This window comes from Pleurodeles waltl, chromosome 4_1, assembly GCF_031143425.1.
Source record: "Pleurodeles waltl isolate 20211129_DDA chromosome 4_1, aPleWal1.hap1.20221129, whole genome shotgun sequence".
Lineage (NCBI taxonomy): Eukaryota > Metazoa > Chordata > Amphibia > Caudata > Salamandridae > Pleurodeles > Pleurodeles waltl.
The window spans coordinates 690,045,404-690,063,901 of NC_090442.1; positions in this window are offsets into that span (position 1 = coordinate 690,045,404).

The following is an 18,498-nucleotide window of genomic DNA, read 5'->3' on the forward strand; positions in this document are numbered from 1 at the left end:
TTCTGCACACCTCATCCTGGACATCCCCCACCACTACCACATCACAGACCACCTGAAAAATCTGCACTGGCTCCCAGTCAACAAGAGAATCACCTTGAAACGCCTCACCCACGCTCACAAAGTACTGCACAACACCGGACCAGAATACCTCAACAGACGACTCTCCTTCTACACCACGACCCGGCATCTCCGTTCCGCCGACCTCGCCCTCGCAACCGGCTCACGCATCCGCAGAACTAGAACCGGTGGTAGATCATTCTTGCCCCTCAGTGCCAAAACGTGGAACACTCTTCCCCCCCACCAGCGCCAGACCAAAGACCTCCTTACCTTCAGGAAACTTCCCAAGACCAGGCTGTTTGAGCAGTAGCAGCACCTTCTCCCCCCTCCCCTCCTCAGCGCCTTGAGACCCTCAGGGGTGAGTAGCGTGCTTTACAAATTACTGATTGCGTATAAGCACCATGGGGGCCACAAATCTACACATCTGACCAAGCACCTGAATACCCTGTCTGGTGATTAGTATGCTATGCAAGTCAATATAACAGAACATAATATATCAGATGACTAGTAACTGTTCAAGCTGTTTGAACATGAGGACTGCTTTATAGCAGTATGGTATGTATGGTCCACCAGAGAAATGAATACAGAAACTAACATTAGGGGAGGAAAGGACATACAAGTGTGACATTACTAGACAACACACTCACTGTTCAGTTCATTTAATGCATATTGATATTGCATATACTCCAGTCATAAAGCACATGAAATTAAATGTATTTGCCCACAATCAAACTCAGATCTAGCACATGGGAATTTGTCTCAAACCTCCACTAGTCTCAGAATATTATTGTGCACAGTGCTGGTCGGACTGTGTGCAGAGTAAGCTAAGCTAGGATACATAGAGTGACCAGGACAGAGACAGGGAGAATAGGGTAAAGTATATTTACTAATACTTCCCTAGTGACCCATTGCCACATGTACGATCCATACAAAAGTGGTAATTGGCATTCTGGCTAAAATCTTAGTGGCATATTTAAGAGCCCCTAGCATCATTCTAATGCCACATTAATGTCATTTTATGATGCTAATGTGGTGTAAGACGGCCAAAAACGCCACTCCATATTTACAAAGTGGCACAATGCATGCATTGTGCCACTTTGGAACCCTCTGCACCACATTATAGGTGCACCAGGAATAATGTATGCAAAGGGGGTGTTCTCTCAGTAGGGGGAGCCGATAAAATGGCATAAGGTAATCTAACAGATTTCCTTGCATCATTTCATTCGGCACTTTTAACGCCTGCTCAGAGCAGACGTTAAAAGGGGGTATACCGTTATCTATAATGAGCCCCTCTGTACTCTGCAGGAAGCTACTCCTGCAGAGTACATCAATAACATGAAAAATTATGCTATTGCCCTCTACCCTGTGCCAATGTGCATCGTATTTTAAATACGGCACACCACAGCACCATGACCACAGTAGGAGGGCACTAAGGGACACAAGGAAAGTGGCGATGAACTAGGTGCAGTGCCTCTTTTCTTTAATCTGTCCCTTAGTGAAATCAGACTGTGGTGTCTAAAAATGACATTAACTATAAAGATAAATTTATTGTTTTCTCTACAAATTCAGTGCGTTGCAAACTGACATTTCTAATCAATGAAAATAGACTTGAAGAACGTACTAATTTCCATTCAATAATGAGGACTTAGGCCTTCATTACAACCTTGGTGGGCGGGGGAGGCCTGCATTACAACATCCCCGCTGGGCCGTAACATTGGAGCCGGCTCCTAATGGAGCTGGCGGTGTTGCGGCCGTGCGACGGGTGCAGCTGCACCCATCGCGCTTTGTGAAAAGCAAGGTGGGGTTGTGCCTGGGGGCCTCTGCACTGCCCATGCCGAGTGCATGGGCAGTGCAGGGGCCCCCAGGGGCCCCGCAACTCCACTTCCTGCCAGCCTTTCCATGGCGGTCTCTACCGCCATGGACAGGCTGGCGGGAAGGGGAGTCATAATCCCCGGGACAACGATGGCGGGAAACCGCCGGCCCTGGCGGTGTGACCGCGGCACTACCGCTGCGGTCATAATATGGCAAATTTTCCCACCAGCCTGTTGGCGGTACAATCGCCAAAACTACCCTGGTGGTTTTTGACCCCCAGGGTTGTAATGAGGCCCTTAATGTGAACATTATGGCCCTCATTACAACCCTGGCAGTCGGTGTTAAAGCAGCGGTAATACCGCCAACAGGCCGGCGGTTAAAAAAATTGAATCACGAACATGGCGGAAACCGCCAACATAGACAGACACTTTAACACTCCGACCGCCATGGGGGTAGAAACAAACACCGCGGCAGTAACCACCAATAGACATGCGGATCACAATGTACCGCCCACTGTATTACCAAGCCTATCCGCCACCTTTTCCGGGGTGGTACCAACCCCATCAAAAGCACAACAGAAACAGGACTTGGAACGAAAACCACTCACCTCTCGACACCCAACGAGGAACCAGGATGCAATGGAGTCCGAGTTACAGGTCCTGCTCATGATGGTTTACCTCCTCTTCTACCAGGAGTAGCAAAGACGCCGGCGACGACCACGGTGAGTGCTGCACCTAGCACCTGGGGAGGGGGGGAAGAGAGAGTGACACACACACACGCAACACGCAACACCCCCACCCTCACCCACAACAACATACACACAAATACATGCAGCAACATGACATTTACACCCCGTCACACCGTGGAAGAACGCAAGGACAAAATGAAATGATTGTAACGAGTGTAATCATCGAAAAATCAGATAGGCCAAGATGACTTAAAATCATCAGTATATACAAATATGTACAGCAACTACACAAGTCTGGATAGTGTTGCAATCATTGTCCGTGGACCATTGGTCCCAAAATGCATGAGCGAAGCCCACACATGATACTTAACTCGAAACTGAGAGAACACTGCTGGGGCATCAGATCGAAAATAAACAGGCACCTCAGGGGGAGGGGGACACCTCAGCCGGATGAACGGACAACGCCACTGCTCCACGAGGGGGCTCCATGCCCACTGATTGGTCCTGGAGAGCGCAAAGCCACAGTCTCTCAAGTGGGTGGTTTGCCCACTGATTGGTCCTGGGGAGTGCAAAGCCACAGTCTCTCAAGTCTCTCAAGTGGGTGGTTTGCCCACTGATTGGTCCTGGGGAGTGCAAAGCCACAGTCTCTCAAGTGGGTGGTTTGCCCACTGCTTGGTCCTGGGGAGTGCAAGGCCACAGTCTCTCAAGTGGGTGACTTCTTCCACTGGTTCTGGAGGGGGCTTTGTGCCCAGTGTGCTTCATCCTGCAAAAGATAGTGATAGTGGATGCATTTCTCCACTGGTTCTGGAGGGGGCTTGGTGCCCAGAGTGCTTTATCCTGCCAAGGATAGTGATAGTGGATGCATTTCTCCACTGGTTCTGGAGGGGGCTTGGTGCCCAGAGTGCTTCATCCTGCCAAGGACTGAGGTAGTAGATGCCTTTCTCCAATGGTTCTGGAGGGGGCTTGGTGCCCAGAGTCCTTAATCCTGCCAAGGATAGTGATAGTGGATGCATTTCTCCACTGGTTGTGGAGGGGGCTTGGTGCCCAGAGTGCTTCATCCTGCCAAGGACTGGGGTAGTGGATGCCTTTCTCCACTGATTCTGGAGGGGGCTTGGTGCCCACAGTGCTTCATCTTGCCAAGGACTGGCATAGTGGATGCTTTTCTCCACTGGTTCTGGAGGGGGCTTGGTGCCCAGAGTGCTTTATCCTGCCAATGACTGGGGTAGTGGATGCTTTTCTTCACTGGTTCTGGAGGGGGCTTGGTGCCCAGAGTGCTGCTCATGCAGTGTGGCAGGTCCCATTCCCTCACCTGGATGTGTGTGCTACGAGATTGCCTGGGAACAGGTAGCATGATACTCCATGGAGGCAGAGACACACCCCACCCTGCTGTGACTTTGCCTGCCACCTGTTATTACTAACAGTGCTGGGTGTCATGCCTCACGTACGCTGTGCAGGGTCGAGGACATCTCCTGCAGCCTCGGACGGCTGTCCACTGGGAATATTTGCCATGTCGGCTGTGGTGGCAATGTCTGAGCACATCGCGGGGCTGGTGGCGGTGGTGGCGGTGGTTGCGGCGGTGTCTGTGGCAGAGATGATGCCGGCGGTGAATGTGTCAGCACCTGTGGAGGGAGACAGCAGGACTTCTCCTGCAGCCTCGGACGGCTGCCCAGTGGGGATGATGCTGGGGACTGTTGCTGAGGCAGCAGACTTGCAGGTGGCAGTGCAGGTGGCGGTGTCCACCGCCGTGGAGATTGCTGTTCTGGTTGCCAGAAGGAGTGGCTCTAGTCCCTCAGCCAGAGGGCCTGTGCCCTGTGCTGACTTCCCCTTAGCCTTGTGTCCCTTCCCCACCTTGGATGTCACTGCTGGTCCCTTGGCACTGTCCCCTGTTGGCTTGGAGGAGGCGTTTCTGAGTGGTTGGTGCGGCTTTTCCCTACGGCATGTGGGCACACTCTTCACCTTGGCAGGGGGCGGAATGGGCTGATCCTTGGCTTCTCTAGGTGGCACACTGGCAGCCCTGATGGGTGCAGTCCGCGATGTGACAGGACTTATTGAGACCACAGTGCTGGAGGATTTGGTGGCTGAGGTGCTGGGCTGGGATCTGGAAATCCTGGCCATAGGGGAAGGACGGGGGCGAGGTGTAGGGAAGAGGTCAATGTTAGCCAGGAAAAGTTTTATAGACACAATGGGACGGGAAGATGGAGGGGGTTTGGGGGTAGAGGAAGAGGTAGTGGTTGTAGGAGGTGTACGTCTGCTAAATTTGGGTGAAAGTGCATGGTCCGGAGGCTGTTGTGAGGTGGATGGCTGTTGGGTGGGTGTGTGCCTGCATTTGTGTACTTTGTGAGGAGGGCTCACAGACACACTGGGAGAGGACATAGGGGACGTGTACATGGTAGTGGGGGTGGTGAGTGCATGTGAGCGGTGTGTGGTGATGAGCGTGCTGGTGATGGAGGTAGTGGCTGAGGATGTAGTGCATGCAGGTGTGAGTGGAGACGAGACAGGGAGGGAGGAGGAGGACGTGGAGGAGGGGGACACAGTGGAGGCAGTGGATGACGGTGTGTCTGCATGGGGATAGTGTTTATGTGAGTGCCTGTGGGATGTGTGGTGCTTATGTTTGCCATGTCCACTCTTGTGTGTTGAGGAGTGCGCATGTGGTCTGATGGTGTGCTTGGGATGGGCTGAGGTACAGGGGATTGGGTCTGGGTAGTGGAGGTTGGAGGTTGGAGGGGGAGGCTGAACACAGGGATAATGGCTGCCATCAGTGATGAGGCCAGAGCCTGAAATGCTATCTGTTGGGCTGCCACGCCAGAATGCATGCCCTCCAGGTATGCATTTGTGTGCTGCAAATGCCTCTCGACACCCTGGATGGCATTCAAAATGGTTGATTGCCCAACAGTGAGGGATCTCAGGAGGTCAATAGCCTCCTCACTGAGGGCAGCAGCACTGACTGGTGCAGGGCCTGAGGTGCCTGGGGCGAAGGAGATGCCCACCCTCCTGGGTGAGCGGGCATGGGAAACTCGATGAGGTGCTGCTGGGAGGGCAGTGCTGGTAGGGGGGGTGGCGGCTGTACCTGTTGTCGCGGTGGGCACAGAGGTGCCCACCAGCGCAAGAGAGCTCCCATCAGAGGAGAAATCGCTGTCGCTAGTGTCTGCTCCTGTCCCTGTTGTGGATCTCCCCTCTTCCTCCGTCACACTGGTGCCTTCAGACTCCATAAATTCACCCTCGTGGGCCATGTGGTTTGCTTCTCCCTCCTGCTCCGGTGCCAATGCTCCTCCGCCAGATGATGCTAATGCACACAAGGACAGGGTGACAAAAGAAAAAGGGGGGGAAGACAGAAGAGACACATGGTCAATGCCTGCAACACCACTACCGTTGGCGGACACAACATACAGGGAGCAGCCCTATGCCCTAGCGCATGCACTAACAGTGCAGGGGAAAAGCACATGCCCATGGGGGACTCTGCCTAAACCTATTTGAGGCACAGCTGGAACCCACAGGAGCCTGACTAGGTGTAGAGGGCAACTACCACCGTTGGGGTTGGAATGGCACTGAGCCTGCAAAACAATAGATGTACCTTGGTGCGTCTGCCCTGGCCTAGGGGAACCCACAGCCCACTTCCCCCACCCAGATACCTCGTAAAGCACGCAGAGTCAGCTGAATGAGACTGTACTCATCCCCTTGTGGCTGCTGTGATGCCCTCAAGCACCCATCCAACTCAGGATATGCCACCGCCAGGATCCGGTACATCAGGGGGGTCATGGTGCGACGGGCACCCTTTTCACGTTGGGAGGCCATCCCCAGCTGGGCTTCCGCCGTCTTCTTGCTCCAGTGGCACAGGTCCTCCCATATTTTCCTGGAGTGGGTGCTCCATCTATGGTAGACCACCAGGGTCCGCACTTCCTTGGCGATGGCACGCCAAATACCTTTCTTCTGGTGGGCGCTGACCTAGAGGAATAGTGAAGTAAAAGTGGATGCTACTCCCCGACCGGTTCTTCTCACTCATTGCCCACAAACCTCCCACCCTGGCCCAGAAAATCATACACTCACCATCCTTACATGCTGCCCTGTGCCCACTGTCTATTCCGTCCACGACACTCCATACAATCATGTGCCATCTACCATGCACACAGTTTCCTCACCTGTTTGTCTGGAGGACCGTAGAGTAGCGTGTACTGGGGGAGGACCCCATTCACCAGTTTGTCCAACTCCTTCACAGTGAAGGCAGGGCCCTTTCCCCAGACACTGTAGCCATTGTCGCTTCCAGACGCCGGTCACAGTAGCACGTGCAGTGTAGGTCCTCTCCTGTTGAAGGTCAGGTATCAAGTGAGTGAAGAGATAGAAAATGGTGGTCACATCCGTGGCGGTGCGTACCGTCTCCACAGGCGTACATCGTCATTGGCTCCTGGAACCCATAGGGCCCAGTGATAACCAATGCTGAATTGCGCAGCGGTCTTCGACCGCCTACCGTGACACTGCAGAACGCCAGCACAGTTACCTCATTTCCCATTGTCCCTCCTTACAGGTCAGGCAGCTGCCATTTCAGTGGGCCACATGGCAGGCCAACTAACTGTGTCACAGCACTTTTGGCCAGGAATATGGACAGACGAAGGCACACAACGATTAGATCACGATTGTGCTAAATAGCCTTGTGAAACCTATGTGGTGTAGGAACCTCTGCTCACCCTTCTCCTCCATAGGGCACGTCCACTGGGGCAGGTGATGACATGGCGGCATCCTCCGGTGTACAGACCTGGAGGACCTGTCGACAATGGAAGACAGACACATCATTATCACCTGCAGACTTGATCGTGCCAAAATCCAGGATCTGTGTGCCCAGTTGGAGCCAGACCTGATGTCAGCTATCCACCATCCCACAGGAATCCCCCCTCTAGTGCAGGTCCTGTCAGTGCTCCACTTCCTGGCCAGTGGTTCCTTTCAAACAACAGTGGCCATGGCTTCAGGGATGTTACAGACAATGTTCTCTAACGTTTTGTCCAGAGTGTTATCTGCCCTGCTGAAACACATGCACAGCTACATCGTGTTCCCTCAGGTGGAGGATTTGCCCACAGTGAAAGGTGACTTCTATGCCCTGGGACATATCCCCAACATTATTGGTGCCATTGATGGTATACATGTGCCATTTGTCCCCCCCCCGCAGGAATGAACAGGTGTACAGAAACCGCAAAAGCTACCATTCTATGAATGTGCAGATGGTGTGTTTGGCAGACCAGTACATCTCCCATGTGAATGCCAAGTATCCTGGCTCTGTGCATGATGCTTACATTTTGAGGAATAGCAGCATCCCTTATGTGATGGGCCAAATCCAGAGGCATTGTGTGTGGCTAATAGGTGAGCCTAATGTCCCAACACAGTTGACATAGGTGTCTGGGTATGGGAGAGTCCCTAAGGGTTGGGGGATGTCTAACAGCTGTCCCTCGATGTTTGCAGGTGACTCTGGTTACCCCAACCTGTCATGGCTACTGACCCCAGTGAGGAATCCCAGGACAAGGGCAGAGGAACGCTACGATGAGGCACATGGGTGAACTAGGAGGATAATAGAGCGCACCTTCGGCCTCCTGAAGGCCAGAGTCCAGTGCCTCCATCTGACAGGTGGCTCCCTATACTACTCACCGAAGAAGGTGTGCCAGATCATTGTGGCATGCTGTATGTTACACAACCTGGCTTTGCGACGCCAGGTGCCTTTTCTGCAGGAGGATGGGCCTGATGCTGGTCTTGTGGCAGCTATGGAGCCTGTGGACAGTGAAGAAGAGGAGGCAGAAGAAGAAGATATAGACAACCGAAACTATATCATCATGCAATACTTCCAGTGAGACACAGCTAAGAGGATATCACTGCTTCTCACATCTCATACAACTGTAGGACATAGCATAAATCTGCCTTTTTACCTCTGTGTATGGACCCTGACATGTCACTTTGCCTTTCCATTTCACAGATCTGAATCCCACTTTGTGCCCTCTGCTCTGTTTACTGCTGCCCAATAACTGTGTAACATTGGTATGTGAACATGAACATTGACATTGCTACATTTCTGAGAGGTTGCAATTATACATTTGTGAAAGTACAGACTGACTCCTGATTGATTTGTGATTCAAGGGTGTTTATTTCTGTGCTAATAAGTGGAGGGGGCTGTGCAATCGGCTGGGGTGATGGTGGAGGAATGTACATGGTAGAGTTCAGTCTCTTGATCTCACAGGTGCATTGTCCAAGGGGGCATAGGAAGTGGAGTGATGGCAGGTCAAAGTTGTCAGGGTGACAAGGTAGGACAAAAGGGTGACAATCAGGAGAGTTTTATTTCCTGGCTGGGGTCTTGGCAATGTTCTCTGTCTTGTTCCTGGATCACAGGGACCATTTGCGGGGTGGTTCTCCTTCTGCAGGGGGTGGGGTGCTGCTGGCCTGTTGTTCCTGTGGCGGCGCCTCCTGCCCACTAGCGCCGGCGGAGGTGGAGGGCTGTTCATCATTCAGGCTAGTGTCAGGGGCCCATTTGTGTGCCACTGTGTCCCTCATGGTGTTGGCCAGGTCTGCCAGCACCCCTGCAACAGCAGGGTGGTGTTGATGGACTTCAAGTCCTCCCTGATCCCCAGGTAGGGTTCCTCCTGCAGCCGCTGGGTCTCCTGAAACTTGGCCAGTACCGTGCCTATGGTCTCCTGGGAATTGTGGTATGCTCCCACGATGTTGGAGAGTGCCTTGTGGAGAGTGGGTTCCCTGGGCCTGTCCTCCCCCTGTCGCACAGCAGTCCTCTGAGCTTCCCTGTTATCCTGTGCCTCTGTCCCCTGAACCGTATGCCCACTGCCACTGACCCCAGGTCCCTGATTGTCTTGGGTTGGTGGGTTTGCTGGGGTCCCTGTAGTGGTGGATACACTGCTGATTGACGTGTCCTGGGGACAGAGGGATGGGCCCGCTGGGTGGGTGCTGTGATGGTGTCTCCTGAGGGGGAGGCTCTGTGGTGGTTTGTGACTGTGGCAGGGGAATCGACTGTCCAGAGGTCCCTGATGGGCTAGGCTGGTCATCCAGATCCAGGCGTGCAGAGCTGCTGTCGTCCCTCTGGGCCTCTTCTGGGGGGGACTGGATATGTCTGGAACCTCGTGTCCGGTGATGTTGGGTATGGGTCCTGTTGGGGTGTAAATGCATAGTTATTGTATCTGTGTGTGCCATCTTGTGCATTGGGTGAGTTACCCTCTACTCCTGTGCTTGCATTATTGTGTTTGCCATTGTTTGATTAGTGTTTTGGGGTCTGTGTGGGTATCTGTACTTGACTTGCTTTTTGTAATGGGTGTCCATCCTTTGGTGCTGCATGCAGGGCTTTGTATTGGGATGGCTGGGTTGTGATAGTGGGGCATATGTGAGGTGTTGGAGTGATGGGATTGAGGGGGAGGGTGGGGGTTTGTGATAACATGCAGGTGGGGTGGGGGGATACGGTATTTAAGATATGACTTACCAGAGTCCAGTCCTCCTGCTACTCCTGCGAGGCCCTCAGGATGCAGTATTGCCAAGACTTGTTGTTAGTTGTGGGGGAGGAGATGGGGGTCAACCGCCAGTCCTCTGTACAGCAATCTGGTGTCTGGATACCAAAGAACATACCTTCCCCCGTAGGTCGTTCCACCTCTTCCTGATGTCATCCCGTGTTCTTGGATGCTGTCCCACTGTGTTGACCCTGTCGACGATTCTCCACCATAGCTCCATCTTCCTTGCAATGGAGGTGTGCTGCACCTGTGATCAGAAAAGCTGTGGCTCTACCTGGAGGATTTCCTCCACCATGACCCTGAGCTCCTCCTCAGAAAACCTGGGGTGTCTTTGAGGTGCCATGATGTGGTGTGGGTGATGTGTGAGGTGATTTTTGTTGTGCTATGTGAAATTTTGTGTTGGTGTGTGTTTTTTGAGGTGCGTAGATGTTGTATGAGTGATAGTGTGGTGTGCTTGTGGATGCTGGTGTAGTGTTTGCTATTTTCTCTGTCTGCTTCTTCACAAAAATGTCGTTGTAAGGGTTTGTGGGTAATGTGGGTGGGTGTTTTATAGTGGTGTAAGTGTGTGGATGTGGTGTGTGTATGTGTATCAGGTGTGTGTATTTCGATTTGTCCAATGTGGTTGTGTTTTGTAAATGTGTGTGTATTTTTAGCACAGCGGTGTACGCCAATGGTTTACCGTGGTTGAAAGACCGCCGCATTGATTCAAGGGTTGTGATAGTGTGGGCTTATTCTTGTTGGCGTGACAGTGTGGGTTTTCCTGTCGCCAGTTTATCACTGACCTTTGGTGTGGCAGACTTGTGTGGGTGTCTCTATTGTGGCGGATTATGAGATGTGGGTCGTAATACCTGTAGCAAATTTCCGCCACTGCCACGGTATGTTGGCGGCCTTCAGCACGGCGGTAAGTGGGATTTACCGCCAGGGTTGTAATTAGGGCCTCTATATTGCAATATAGTTCGTCATTGGTGTATGTGTTCAAAGGATACACTTCAAGATATGTTGCAAAACATGCTGTAGGCACATTCACTCACATGATGTGACTCGGTCCCTGATTTATAGGCTATTGAAGGCAAGTCTTAATGAAAATTTATAAGGGAATGGGATTGGAATTAGTGACATTTCCAGAAATTATATGACTCTGGAGTCCCTTGTGGAGGTTTATACTCTCTACGTCTGGAAGAAGAAGATCTTCTCCCACATGGTCCCCGTAGCTGACCTGTTGAGCCTCATTGGATAGGGCTTCCTGCAACCCCCCCAAAAACAATATGAAATTCCACAAAATATGGTGGATGGTAGGCATGGGGAAAATGACCATATCTGCACAAGGCAGGGAAATTCCTTCATGAAAAAATAAATCCATCTGCTAGAATGTGCCACAGTGCCCAAAAAGGTTTTGTGTTCAATGGCTGGAAAAGGTTAATAGAGCGGCAAGACAAAGTTGCTCCTTGCCTGCATTGACTGGAGAGGTGCTGATTATTCTTTTACTTAAATCTGGCTGAGACCACTATAATGTTAAGTCACACAGGCCACTATCGATGTTAACTGTCAATTACAAAATATTAAGAAGAGTATTAGCGATTCGCCTATTGCCCTATATTCAGTGGTTCCAAAACACAGACCATGCAGGTTTTTATACCTAGCTGGAATACCGCATTAAACACATGGCAATTGATAACCTTTCTACTACATGCCTCAAATATTGCCATAGATGCCTTAGTCATGTCTGTCGAAATTCAGAATGTATTTTACATCCTGAATTAGAATTACCTAAATGAGCTTGCATAAACTATTCTACTTAGCATAATGTCAGTTATTGTTGACACATTGTGCATATGTTTCCATAAGGCTGAACGAGTCTCTTCCTCTTTTAACAATACTTTCAGAATCTGTGAAGCAATGTCCAAACTCAGAAACAATCAACTTGACTAAAGGGCTTCTTTGTGATCTGGAGTAATCTCTTTCAATTAATAGTTTTGATAAACTTGCTCTATTTCCAATTTCCTAATCCTCAGGGGAGCACTTGTTACAGGAAATACATCTTTCATAATGTCTGTTTTCAGTATCTTCAATTCCTACTCAAACAATTAATCATACTAGTTCTTATTGTCATAAATTATTTTAAAGACAGAGCTCTGTTTTGTTTCATTTAAGGAATTTATCTTTCTTTACCTTGTAAATTTCAGAAGAAGCCAAACAGTTTTTTTCACCTTTCCTATTTTCTCTCTTTTAAAGGAAATATGAAATTGTTGGCAGAAGATGGAAAAGGAGAGCCAGGACTCTGCAAGAAGCTGAACAGATGAGAGGGAACACTGGAACTCAACTGAAGGCAGGCTGGAGAACAAGGAACTTGACTTGCACTGGAACTCAACTGGAGGCAGGCTGGAGGACAAGGAACTTGACTTGACTGGAAAGAGGTGACCAGAGCAATCGGTATGAATCCAAGGAAGGCATCAGACTCACAAGCATCCTTAAATAATCAAATGTGCACATGTGCCTTTTAGCAGTTGATTGTTGATTGCTTGTTAAGGAAATTAGCAATTATGTTCCTGATTGTGGCACATGTTCAATACAGATCAGATTGTGAAGGGCATATGTTTTCGAAGTTACAGTTGGCCAACGCAGGCACCAAACTTCTGCATCACCGGTCCTCTGGGTCCCCTCTCATCCTGACGAGCATGGTCCCTTGAACACAGGAGCTGGGCCCAAGTGTCTCCGACAGTCCAGTGGCCCTTCTGTCCAAATTTGGTGGAGGTAAGTCCTTGCCTCCCCACGCCAGACAGTAATTCTGTGTACTCCGTGAACTGAAGCTGCTCGTGATTCTGTGCACTTTTTCAAGACTTCCTTTGTGTGCAGCCTAGCCCAGGTCCCCAGCACTCTGTCCTGCATTGCCCAACTTGCTGAGTTGGACTCTTACATCGTGGGACCCTCCCTTGTTGTTCTGAGTCGACCGTCATCCTCAGATCTTCTGAGCGCCTGTTCAGGTGCTTCTGCGGATGCTGCCTGCTTCTGCATGGGCTCTCTGTGTTGCTGAGTGCCCCCTCTGTCTCCTCCTCCAAGGGGCAACCTCCTGGTCCTTCCTGGGCCCTGGCAGCACCCAAAAACCTCAACTGTGACTCTTGCAGCTAGCAAGGCTTGTTTGAGGTCTTCCTGCGTGGAAATAATTCTGCATCCTCCAGCACACCGTGGGACATCTTCTGACCAAAGGAGAAGTTCCTGGCACCTTCTGTTGTTGCATAATCTTCAGCTTCATCCACGCGGAGGCAGCCCTTTTTCACCTTCATCCGGGGTTTAGTGGGCTCCTGCCCCCCAGGACACTTGCGTGACTCTTGGACTTGGTCCCCTTCCTTTACAGGTCCTCAGGTCCAGGAATCCGTCTTCAGTGCTTTGCAGTCAGTTGTCGTCCTTGCAGAATCCCCTATCTCGACTTTACTGTCTTTCTGGGGTAGTAGGGTATCTTTACTACTACTTTTCAGGGTCTTGGGGTATCTTGGACACCCTAAGTGTTTTCTTACACTTCCAGTAACCCTTTACACACTACACTAGGCCTGGGGTCCATTCGTGGTTCGCATTCCACTTTTGGAGTATATGGTTTGTGTTGCCCCAGGCCTATTTTTCCCTATTGCATTCTATTGTGTTCTACACTGTTTGCACTACTTTTCTAACTGTTACTTACCTGATTTTGGTTTGTGTGTGTATATTTTGTGTATTTTACTTACCTCCTAAGGGAGTATATCCTCTGAGAGACTACTGGCATATTTTCACTAAAATAAAGTACCTTTATTTTTAGGAACTCTGAGTATTGTGTTTTCTTATGATATAGTGCTAAGTGATGTCAGTGGTATAGTAGGAGCTTTGCCTGTCTCCTCATTCAGCCTAAGCTGCTCTGCTATAGCTACCTCTATCAGCCTAAGCTGCTAGAACACCTCTAATCTACTAATAAGGGATAACTGGACCTGGCACAAGGTGTAAGTACCACTTGGTACCCACTATAAGCCAGGCCAGCCTCCTGCATTGGTGGTGAAGCAGTGGGATAAGCAGTGGGATAAGTTGTAACTGCTTTACCACCTTGTCATTGGTGCTTTTCATGAGAAAACCATATACCAAATACTTCAAGATATACACATTGAACTAAACAGTTTAACTTTGCTTTACAAAAACTTTCTTATAACTTTCTAAAAAGTTTCAGAAAACTTTCTAAAGTTTTCAAAAAGTTTGAAAAAGTTTTTCTCTGTGCTTTCAAAAGTTCCAAAACCTTTTTTATCATATCTGCAGTAGAACTTACTCCCACAGTTGTTCAGGCAACCTATGAGAGTTTAAACTTTAACCGGTTCTGTGCCGCGGACGTAATGGTTACGTCCTGCAGCACAGTGCTCGTGTGCCCAGGACGTAACCATTACGTCCTGGGCACACAGCCCAGAGGGAGCGCTAGTGCTACCTCTGTGTTCTTCCCTCCCACCCCCCCAAACGCAGGGATGGAAGGGGAAGTCCTTCCACCCCCGACAGCCCCCGACCCCTCCATCCCCCCGTGACAGCGTGCGATCACGCGCTGACCATCACAGAGGCCTCCTCCCACGATCGGAAGAGAAATGCTCATTAATTTCCTTCCCTTTGAAGTCTCTCTGAGCATTTTAGCAGCCGGATTGCGAAGCAAACCGGCTGCTAAACTGCCCACTAGACACCAGGGATTTATTTTATATAAGAAATTGGCATAAGGGGAGAGACCCCTTGGGCAAGGATCGCTCCCCAGGGGGGCATTTTTTTTAGGGCCTTTTCTGCCCCCCCGGGGGTAGAAACCTCTAGACACCAGGGATCTTTTTTTTTTCTTTCTTTTTTTAGAGGTGGGGAGCGACCCCTTAGGCAAGGGTCGCTCCCCTAGGGGGCAAATTATATTTAAGCCATTTCTGCCCCCCTTGGGGGCAGATTGGCCTATTTTTATGAGACCAATCTGCCCCCAAGGGGGACAGAAACCACCAGGCACCAGGGAGTTTTTGTTTTCCCTTGAATTTCACGCAAGTGGAGCGACCCCTTAGGCAAGGGTCGCTCCCCTGGGGGGCTAATTTATTTTAGGCCTTTTCTGCCCCCCTGGAGGGGAAGATCAGCCTATTTTAATTAGGTCGATGTGCCCCCAAGGGGGCAGAAACCACTAGGCACCGGGGATCTTTTATTTTTGCGCCAATTTCACGCAAGGGGAGCGACCCGTAGGCAAGGGTCGCTCCCTGAGGGGGTGGGGGTGGGCGGGGATCAGGGTGGCAAATATTTTTAAGGCCATTTCTGCCATCTGAGGGCAGATCAGCCTGTTTTTATTAGGCCGATCTGCCCCCAGGTGTGGCAGAAACCTCAAGGCGCCAGGGATAAAAAAAAATGTTTTTTTTTTGTTTCGTTTTTTAGAGGTGGGGAGCGACCCCTTAATCAAGGGTCGCTCCCCTGGGGGGCAAATTGTATTTAGACCATTTCTGCCCCCCTTGGGGGCAGATCATCCGATTTTTGGGGGCAGAAACCACTTAGGCACCAGGGATTGGTGTGTGTGTATGCACGTGTTTTCTTTAGGGGGGCAGCCCCTTGGGTAAGGGTCGCTCCCCATGGGGGCACATTACTGTTGGCCATATCTGCCCCCCATTGAAGCCAGATGGGCCTATTTTTGGAAGGCCCATCTGCCCCCAAGGAGGGGCAGAAAGCCCACAAGAGGCCAGGGAATTTTTTTTTTCAAAAATAAGAGGGTGGGGGTATGGCCATACCCCCACCCAAAATAAATGGGGCCAATGTTGTTCTGCCCACCAGTGGGCAGATGGGGCAATTACCCCTGATCCACACCCCGGGGGGGCAGAAAGTCTACTAGATGCCAGCAAATTTAAAAAATATTGGGGTGGTGGCTACCAACCAGTATGGGCCTGGTTAGGCCCCCACCTCAACTGAAGGTGGTAACAGTATTTCAGTTCTCCTCCGCACTCTAAAACATCTTATCCCACAGCAAGCAAGAAGACATTTGATTATTTTTAGTTTTAGTTTTACATTTGGGCCATGAGAGCTTGGCTTACTCTTAAAATCGTCCCACTTGGAAAAGTGAGGGCTAAGGGCTGCACTTTATGGACTTTGGGACGCTTCCATGTAGAAAAATCCACAAGACCTAGACACATCTGAAAACTAAACATCTGGGTGATTCCAGGGTGGTGTGTTTCACATGCACCCGCACCATTTTTGTACCCACAATCCCCTGCAAACCTCCAACTTTGCTGGAAATCACACATTTTTCCCATGTTTTTGTAATGGAACCTATGTAATGGATGTGTCCACGTTGCGCTTTGGGGCATTTCCTGTCGCGGGCGCTAGGCCTACCCACACAAGTGAGGTATCATTTTTATCGGGAGACTTGGGGGAACGCTGGGTGGAAGGAAATTTGTGGCTCCTCTCAGATTCCAGAACTTTCTGTCACCGAAATGAGAGGAAAAAGCGTTTTTTGGGCTACATTTTGAGGTTTGCAAAGGATTCTGGGTAACAGAACCTGGTCAAAGCGCCACAAGTCACACCATATTGGATTCCCCTAGGTGTCTAGTTTTCAAAAATGCACTGGTTTGCTAGATTTCCCCAGGTGCTGGCTGAGCTAGAGGCCAAAATGCACAGGTAGGCACTTTGTAAAAAACACCTCTGTTTTTTGTGAAAAACTGTGATGTGTCCACGTTGTGTTTTAGGCCATTTCCTTTCGTGGGCGCTAGGCCTACCCAAACAAGTGAGGTACCATTTTTATCGGGAGACTTGGGGGAACACTGGGTGGAAGGACATTTGTGGCTCCTCTCAGATTCCAGAACTTTCTGTCACCAAAATGAGAGGAAAAAGTGTTTTTTTGGCCAAGTTTTGAGGTTTGCAAAGGATTCTGGGTAACAGAACCTGATCAGAGCCCCACAAGTCACCCCATCTTGGATTCCCCTAGGTGTCTAGTTTTCAAAACTGCACAGGTTTGCTAGGTTTCCCTAGGTGCCGGCTGAGCTAGAGGTCAAAATCCACAGCAAGGGACTTTGCAAAAAACAGCTCTGTTTTCTTTGTGAAAATATGATGTGTCCACGTTGTGTTTTGGGGCATTTCCTGTTGCGGGTGCTAGGCCTATCCACACAAGTGAGGTACCATTTTTATCGAGAGACGTGGTGGAACACAGAATAGCAAAACAAGTGTTATTGCCCCTTGCCTTTCTCTACATTTTTTCCTTCCAAATGGAAGACAGTGTGTAAAAAAGACGTCTATTTGCAAAATGCCCTGTAATTCACATGCTAGTATGGGCACTCCGGGATTCAGAGATGCAAATAATCACTGCTTCTGAACACCTTATCTTGTGGCCATTTTGGAAATACAAGGGTTTTCTTGATACCTATTTTTCACTTTTTATATTTCAGCAAATTAATTGCTGTATACCCCGTATAGAATAGAAACCCATTGCAAGGTGCAGCTCATTTATTGGCTCTGGGTTCCTAGGGTTCTTGATGAACCTACAAGCCCTATATATCTCCGCAACCAGAAGAATCCAGCTGACGTAACGGTATATTGCTTTCAAAAATCTGACATCGCAGTAAAAGGTTACAAAGTAAAACGTGGAGAAAAATTGCTGTTTTTTTACCTCAATTTCAATATTTTTTTACTTCATCTGGTATTTTCTGTAGTAAACACTTGTAGGATCTACCCAAATGACCCCTTGCTGAATTCAGATTTTTGTCTACTTTTCATAAATGTTTAGCTTTCTGGGATCCAGCATTGGTTTCTCACCCATTTCGATCACTAACTGGAAGGAGGCTGAAAGCACAAAAAATAGTAAAAATGGGGTATGTCCCAGTAAAATGTCAAAATTGTATTAAAAAATTGGGTTTTCTAATTCAAGTCTGCCTGTTCCTGAAAGCGGGGAAGATGGTGATCTTGCCACAGCAAACCCTTTGTTGATGCCATTTTCAGGGGAAAAACCACAAGCCGCCTTCTGCAGCCCTTTTTTCCCATTTAAAAAAAAAAACACTTTTCACTGTATTTTGGCTAATTTCTTGGTCTCCTTCAGGGGAACCCACAAAGTCTGGGTACCTCTAGAATCCCCAGGATGTTAGAATAAAAGGACACAAATTTGGCTTGGGTAGCTTATGTGAACAAAAAGTTATGAGGGCCTAAGCGCAAACTGCCCCAAATATCCAAAAAAGGCTCGGCACAGGAGGGGAAAAAGCCTGGCAGCGAAGAGGTTAAAAGTTTGAGGGGTCTCTGCATAGAAAGAGGTTTAAGCATTGGCAGGAATCCTACCAAATACTTTTTCTTTAGCCTTCTCCTAGAAAATGACCAGAACCAGTCTGGCCCATCCCAGAAACAGGAGGTAGAAGAGGGGGGTACCCAGCCAGACTCAGAGGAGTCCCCTGAGGATGCTGGGGAGGTTTCTTCCAAAGACCTGCCAGCTAGCAGGCCACCTAGTGACACTGGTAGTGGGAGTGGGTCACACATTAGTAG